The sequence below is a fragment of the Echinops telfairi genome, unplaced genomic scaffold (assembly GCF_000313985.2).
Source record: "Echinops telfairi isolate 266 unplaced genomic scaffold, ASM31398v2 ScPeMD7_7468;HRSCAF=8506_0, whole genome shotgun sequence".
In the NCBI taxonomy this organism is placed as follows: Eukaryota; Metazoa; Chordata; class Mammalia; order Afrosoricida; family Tenrecidae; genus Echinops; species Echinops telfairi.
Window position 1 is genome coordinate 80,361,271 of NW_022111369.1, and position 7,217 is coordinate 80,368,487.

The following is a 7,217-nucleotide window of genomic DNA, read 5'->3' on the forward strand; positions in this document are numbered from 1 at the left end:
CCCTTGATAATTTATAAATTATTATTTTGTCATATCTTATACTGTCTGGCGTCTTTCTTCATCCACTTTTCTGTTGTCTGCCCTCCAGGGTCATCCGGTCCCCCTTTCTACTCCACCTTCCCTCTGCCCTTCCGAGAGCAGCTGTTCTTTTTTTTTTGGCAGCAGAACTTTCAAAAGTTGTGTAACCCAACTTGAGACCCATTGACCTAAAAAGACGTCAGGTGATGTGGGGGTACCACCAATTATAATAAAGGGCCTGTTTTAGCTCAGCTTCTTCAGCATCTAGTGTCCTGCACCAAGAAGGCTTTTGAGAATATCTGGGAGCCCTGATGGCATCGTGAGCTACTTTGGGGCCGATACCCACACAGTCAACAGTTCAAAACCACCAGCTGCTCTGCAGGAGAAAGATGAGGCTATCCGCTCCCATGAAGAGTTGCAGTCCCAGTAACCCACAGGGAGCAGTTCTACCCTGTCCTGTAGGGTCACTGGGAGTTGGAATCAACTGGACAGCAGTGAGTTTGGTTGGGGTTTGATAACACCCTGTTATTGGAAGTAAAATCCTAGAAAACCACAGAGACAACATGTTGGTTTAACGGCTATTTCTCTCTTGGCTGTTTCTGCGCTAGAGCCCTAGACAAGCAGAATAGAGGTATTTCTCCATCTGCCGGTGTTGTTATGAATAGTATGACGACTTTTGGAATCACAGTGCTTTTAGGGAGGTATTCACCTAAGACCCCACAATCCCGGCTTCAATCATCGCCCTGCAACAGAAGTGGTCTGAGCCCATGTTTTCATCTGTTACATCCCCAAGGGCTCAAACAGTCATTGGAATGCAACAGGGGCTCAAAATCATTCGTTCATTGACTCACTATGTACATACTGGGCACCTACAAAAAAGGAGCCCTGGTGGTGCAGTGGCTATAAGTTGGGCTTATAACTGCTAGGTCAGCAGTTCGAAACCATGAGCCACTCCTCTAGAGAAAGACTGGGACTTTCTATTCCAGGAAAGAACTTACAGTCTCAGAAACTCCCAGAGGCAATTCTAGCCTGTCCTATAGGGTTGCTTTGAGTCGGCATCTACTCAATGGCCATGAGTTTGGTTGAGTTTTTTTACTCGGTTCGTGGGACGTCCTGTGCCTTCTCCATCTTCCTGTGCTTAGTACCACTGGAGGAGCGTCTCTGTGCGTCTCACTGCTCATGTCCTTGGAACCAGCCCCCTCGGGGCCCTCCCGGAGGTCGGCAAGGCCTGGCTCCTCTTTGCCCTCCCCTGTCTGCTCCAGCACCTTCACCAACGACAGTCCTTTGGAAAGCAGTTGTCCGCCTTAATGCAATTGCAAGTCCACGGTGCCAAGGATGCACTTATAGAACGGAGATGCTGCAGGTGATTGGTTGGACAACTACAATCACTCAGTTATTAAAAATAATTTGCCCCATCCTGTGAACAAGAATGGTGTGGAGATGGCGTAGGACCTTCTCCGGCTTCTTAAGGGGAAAGGAGAACCACTCCCCACATCACCAAGGCCCATTCCTAAGAGGTCAGGGTCAGACTATCCCACCCTCCAACCTTCCTACAGCTTGACCCCAACTCTCCCGCCCACAGCACACTCTACTTTTCAGCTAGGTTCAGTGGCCACACAGAACTCACAGACAACACTCATGTTTGTGGAGTTTATTAAGCAAGCTATGTTCCCAGTGCTCAGGGTACACGTATTGACAGGATAGTCTCTACCTAGCCTTGCCCACAGGCAGGCTGGTCTCAGCCATATGGCTGGTTGCCCTCTGCCTTGGTCAGGCAGTATTATAAAGCTCTTGTAGGGCTGGCAGCCACAGCCCTAGTATTCAACTCTTGCTCTCTGGGCCAGCAAACATAACCCTTCAATTAAATGCCTGGAGGTACTGCAGTCCACAAGCTAGCCCCCTGCCCAAAGGCCCTGCGTTTTACTGGTTCGTTTTACTGGTTCAGTGGCCTGCGGAGTCCACTGCTCTGTCTCAGGCTCTGCCTCTTGGATCGACTGCTGCTCCTCAGTGACTCCATGGTTGCCCCTCTGGTGTCACAGACTGGTCCTGGATCAAAGAGGCTCAGTGTGCAGGAATATCCAGGTCCAAAGGACGTGCTCTATTCCTGGTCCTTCACCATTGCCGGTAGTGAGCTCCCCTTTCCGGCTCTGAGGTGGCTCATTGTAGACCCAGCGGCATGGTGATTATAATTTACCCTGCTAGCTATCGCTCACAGCTGAAGCATATCATCCGACCACTGTCCTTCTCTCACCAGACCTTCATTAGGAAAAAGTCATTTGGTGGAAGTGGCCAAGACTGTGGCTCAAAGCAAACCACCCCTACTGCCATCAAGTCCAAGAGCCATATTACATAATCCTCCGCTCCACACTGCACATCCTTACCCAGGGGATAGGGAGGGAATGATGCCCAAATAAATATAGCATAATGCAATCAATAAAGAATGTCCACATACACAACAAAGAATGTCCATATGTGTGTCACTTTTGTAATACTCACAAGAGCTTTTTATTATGCTGAGGTGAGGTGCCATCGAGCCGGTTCTGACCATAGTGACCGGATGCACAAGCAACGAAGGAAACACTGCTCGGTCCAGCACCATCCTCGCAGCTGTTCCTATGCGTGAGCCCATCGATGCAGCCACCGTCTCAGTCCATCTCGTTGAGGACCTGCCACGTTTGCACTGCTCCTTTCTCTACCAAGCATGAAGTCCTCCTCCAGGAACTGGCCTCTCCTGACAACGTGTGCAAATATGGAAGATGAAACCCTGCCAGCCTGGCCTCCGAGAGCACCCTGGTCTTACATCTTCCAACACAGATGTGTTTGTCCTTGCGGCAGTCCGTGGTACTTTAAATGTTATCCTCCAGCGCCACACTCCAGTGCATTGGTTCTTCTTACTCGATGTCCACTTTTGCCACTCAGAATACCCTGGCTTGGGTAGTAGCTGCTGATACTGAACTTCACCATCGTCTCTTCCCACAGACGCGGTCAATCTGGTTTCTGTATATTCCCCTGTGTTATATGCATTGAACCTTAAGTGACATGGTCAATGAGGCAACCACGGGCCAGAGAGCAGAGTTTGGAACCTGTCCGGTCGGTCTGATCCAGGCCCCTGCTGAGCTTTTGCACGTCCATCACAGATGGACTGAACCAGAATCTACATTGTTAACAAGGTGTTTTAGGATCTTGCTAAAATGTAGATTCCACCCACATGGTAGAAGTACACCAACCCGTATGATCACAAGGTGTCGATGGGATCAGGCATCAGAAGACCCAAATCAAGCAAGCATTTTTATGTGAAGGGGGGTAGGGGTGGGGTCGGAATGGAGACCCAAAGCCCATCTGTAGACAATTGGACATCCCCTCACAGAAAGGTCAAAAGAAAGGGATGAGCCAGGCAGGGTGCAGTATAGCACCAACAAAACACACAACATTCCTCTAGTTCTTTAATGTTTCCTCCTCCCCCGCCCCCCACTAACATGACCCCAGTTCTATCTTACAAATCTGGCTAGACCAGAGCATGTACACTGGTATAGATAAGAGCTCTTGACACACAATCCAGGTCAGATAAATTCTTCAGGACCAATAATAAGAGTAATGATACCATGAGGGTAGAAGGGAAGGGGGGGTAGAAGCGGGAGAAGGGGGAGCCAGTCACAATGATGGATGTACAACTGCCCCGCCCCCGCCCCAGGGGGATGAACATCAGAAAGATGGGTGAAGAGAGACAGCAGACAGTGTAAGATATGGAAATAAAAATAATTTATAAATTATCAAGGGATCACAAGGGTGCAAGGGTGGGGGAGGTAGGTGACAAAAGAGGAGCTGATACCAAGGGCTCAAGAAAATGTTTTGGGAATGATGATGGGAGCCTATGTACAAATGTGCTTGATACAACTGATGTGTGGATTGTTATAAGAGCTTTAAGAGCGCCCCATAAAATGATTTATTAAAAGAAAAAGAAAATGTAGATTGTATTTCAGTCCAGGGTGGAACCAGGAAGAAGGGGTTCAGCACCCTGGTGGGAAGCAAGTTAAGCTGGAACAAAGGGAGCAAAGAATTCAAGTGCGCTGACGAGTCCGCAGGTTGACATCCAACCACTGCTGTCCAGTTGACTCAATGGCAGCCCTGTGGATGTCAGAGCGGGACCGTGCTCCTGGGGGGCTTCAGGGCCTGGTTTTTCTGAAGGGACTCTCCAGAGCTTTCTTCTCCAGCACCTCCGGGAGGGGCGACTTGAACTTTCAACCTTCCAGCCAGCAGCTGAGCAGGTGAACTGTTCGTAACCATCCAGGGACTCCTCTAACCCCAGAGGAATAGAATCGGGTCTCAGAGCCTATTAAACAGAACCAAGAAAACAAGCCCAGGGCCACTGAGTTCATCCTGATTCCGAGACTCACTCTGGGGATTCTGAGACTCACTCTTTCCAAGAGTAGAGACCCTCATCTTTCACCCACGGAGCAGCGGGTAGCTTTGAACTTATTGAACTTGCGATTAGTTTCCCAGCTCATAGCCTACCACACTACCAGGACTCCTTGTTAAACGCTAAGAGAGGCTTTATTTCAGTTCTTAATCTGTGGGCTTCCGTTTTAGTGTTTCCTTCATTAAATTTCCTTTCGGGTTAATATTTTGTGTTTCCAAATCTTTATTTACTCTGAATGCCAGCACGTGGCATTGCATCTGCTTCTGCTCGTCTTGTCAGACTGTGTCTTCGATTCCAGAGAATCTGAGTTTGTTGTTGTTGCTGCTGTTTTTAGGTAAATTAGATTAATTTAAATTCCTGGGTTTGGCCGTGGTTGTTGTTGCCTAATGCAGCATGAGAAAACGAATCCCCAAGCATCGTGATGAACTTGCTTAATTACAGGTGGTCCCACTCCCAAAAAGTGCACACCACCTGGATCTATTAGCTCCGCTGAAGAAAATAACTGAGGTGCCCTTCGACTTCCAGAGGAAAGTGTGAAATGAATTAGAAAATACAGCCGGATAAAAATCACTGTTTACATTTCTGAGACCCAAACGCTGCCACTGGAGAGTGTAGGAGGGGCTCTGTGAAGACCAGATGAAGATCATGGGATTTGGAGACCACCGGAGAAAGAGGCCCCCCACCCCCCGCCCCCGTCTGCCAGATTGTCAGCCATGATGGCTGGTATGTTCCGTTGAAGCTGGAGCTGTGCGGCTGCAGGCATCAATCCCAGCAGGACCACCCAAAGCACACAGACTTTACCAGGCTTCGAGACTAAGGTAGAGGAGGAAGAAAGGCCTGGCAAACCCCTTACAAATATTTCCCAATGGAAACCGTGGGAACCACAGCAGGCTGCTGCAGGATGAGCCCAGGAGGGGGGAAGGCACTCAGAGCGCACAGCGCCCACAGTGGACTCAAACAGACCAGTGATGGTGACGATGGCACAGGACCCCAGGCCCTGCCTTGTTCTGTTGTGCACAGGGTCACCATGAGTCAAAGGCCATGCGGTGGCAATTAACAATACCCAAAGGAAGACGAGGGCCAGAAAGGTGGATGGCGGGTGTCTTGGTAAGGAATGTGTCCCGCGGCGAGCTGTAGGAAGCACAGCGAAGCAGTTTGCTCTAAATCCTCCTGCAGAACAAGGAGTCCGGGCGCAGGCCGCTGAGGTGTGGATTGGACCTAGGTCCTTCCTGTCTTTCTGCTCTGCCGTCCGTGCCAGGTTCTCTCGCTTAATGGTTGCAAGAAGGCCACCGCAACTCCGTCATCAAGTCCCAATCCCAGGAAGTTCGGAGGGACAGGGCAAAGGGCAGTGGCAGCCGCATGTTCATTTTACCACCTGAACACAGTGTCTCCGGAAATCTCCCGTTTCAGTGTCCTAGCGCTGCTGTGGCAAACCACCACAACCTGGGTTTCTCACCATTGCATAGGAATGCTTGACCTGGCCAGGTCTGCAAGGCCTATGTTCCTGCACTCAGTGGCAGGGAGGGCCATACCTGACCTCTGGGTTCCCTGTTGCCTGAGACAAGAGTCAGGCGAGCCCCATACTCCATGCTTCTGTACCTATGGACACTGAGCTTGCCTTCCATGGCAACCTGCACCCACACCGGGGTGGCCGCGGCTCGTTGCAGTGGCCACACAGAGCCCACAGACCATTTGCACCCTTAGGGGACCGATTAGGGAAGTTAGGAGCCCTGCTGGCAGAGTGATGATACATTGGGTTGCAACCCCCATTAGTCCACAGTTCTAAACCACCTGCAGGAGAAAGACCGAGCTCTCTGCTCCCTTAAAGAGTTACAGACTGGACACTGGTACAGATAAGAACTCTCAACACAGAGAATCATATAAACCCTCCGGAACAGAAATGGTGGGAATAGCGATACCAAGAGGGGAAGGAGAAGGTGGGGGGAGGAGGGGAGGAAGGGGCAACCTCTGATTCTCTGTGCTGCAGCTGACTTGGCGGCCGTCGCCATTACAGACGTGCTTTCCCATGAATTTTTTTCCCTCTGAATTATTTTCTCTTCTTTCCTGCTGCTTCGAAGATGGCTCATCCTGACACTAGGGAGTGGTATCAAAAATTGACCTATCCCCTGTATTCATGTTACACATGCCTTGCGTGCACAGCCCTCCCCAGTCATTTGGTGGGAGTTACAGAGACCTGGGTCAAAGGCTCATATGAGGAGGTTTCCTAAGGAACCTCCACGGAAGAAGCCTTCTGTCCTCTTGGACCTTTCCGGCGGTTGCCTGCGGGTCGCTGGCATCCCTGAGCCGTGGAGATGCATCACCCCAGTCTCCACCTTGCCCTCTCCTCTCCTGGTTGTCTTCGCTCTCTGCCTCCTCCTCACCTGGCATTCTCCCGGTGTGTCCCAGTGCCCGTGTCTTTACACTGCCTGATCGTAAGACACCAACCTCAGGTTGGGGACTCACCCTAACGCCATGTGGCCTCATCCTAATTTGATCGCATCTGCAAAGGCCCTACTTCCGAGGGGGCTGTGAGTTAGGCCTTGAGCATATCTTTGTGGAGAGTAATTCAAGCTAATACACCTGCTCTCAGCTACCTGGCTCACATGACTACTTAATCAAATTCACTGCAACTGGGGCACTGGGCCACCTGGGGCACCTGGCAGCAAGAGGGACTGAGAAGAAAGTGACTGAAGATTGGTGCTGAGATAACCTACTGACCAAAATCAAGACTAAATGAATAGACCTTCAAATGAATTCCTTAGCACCTCCCTACCCCCCTCAC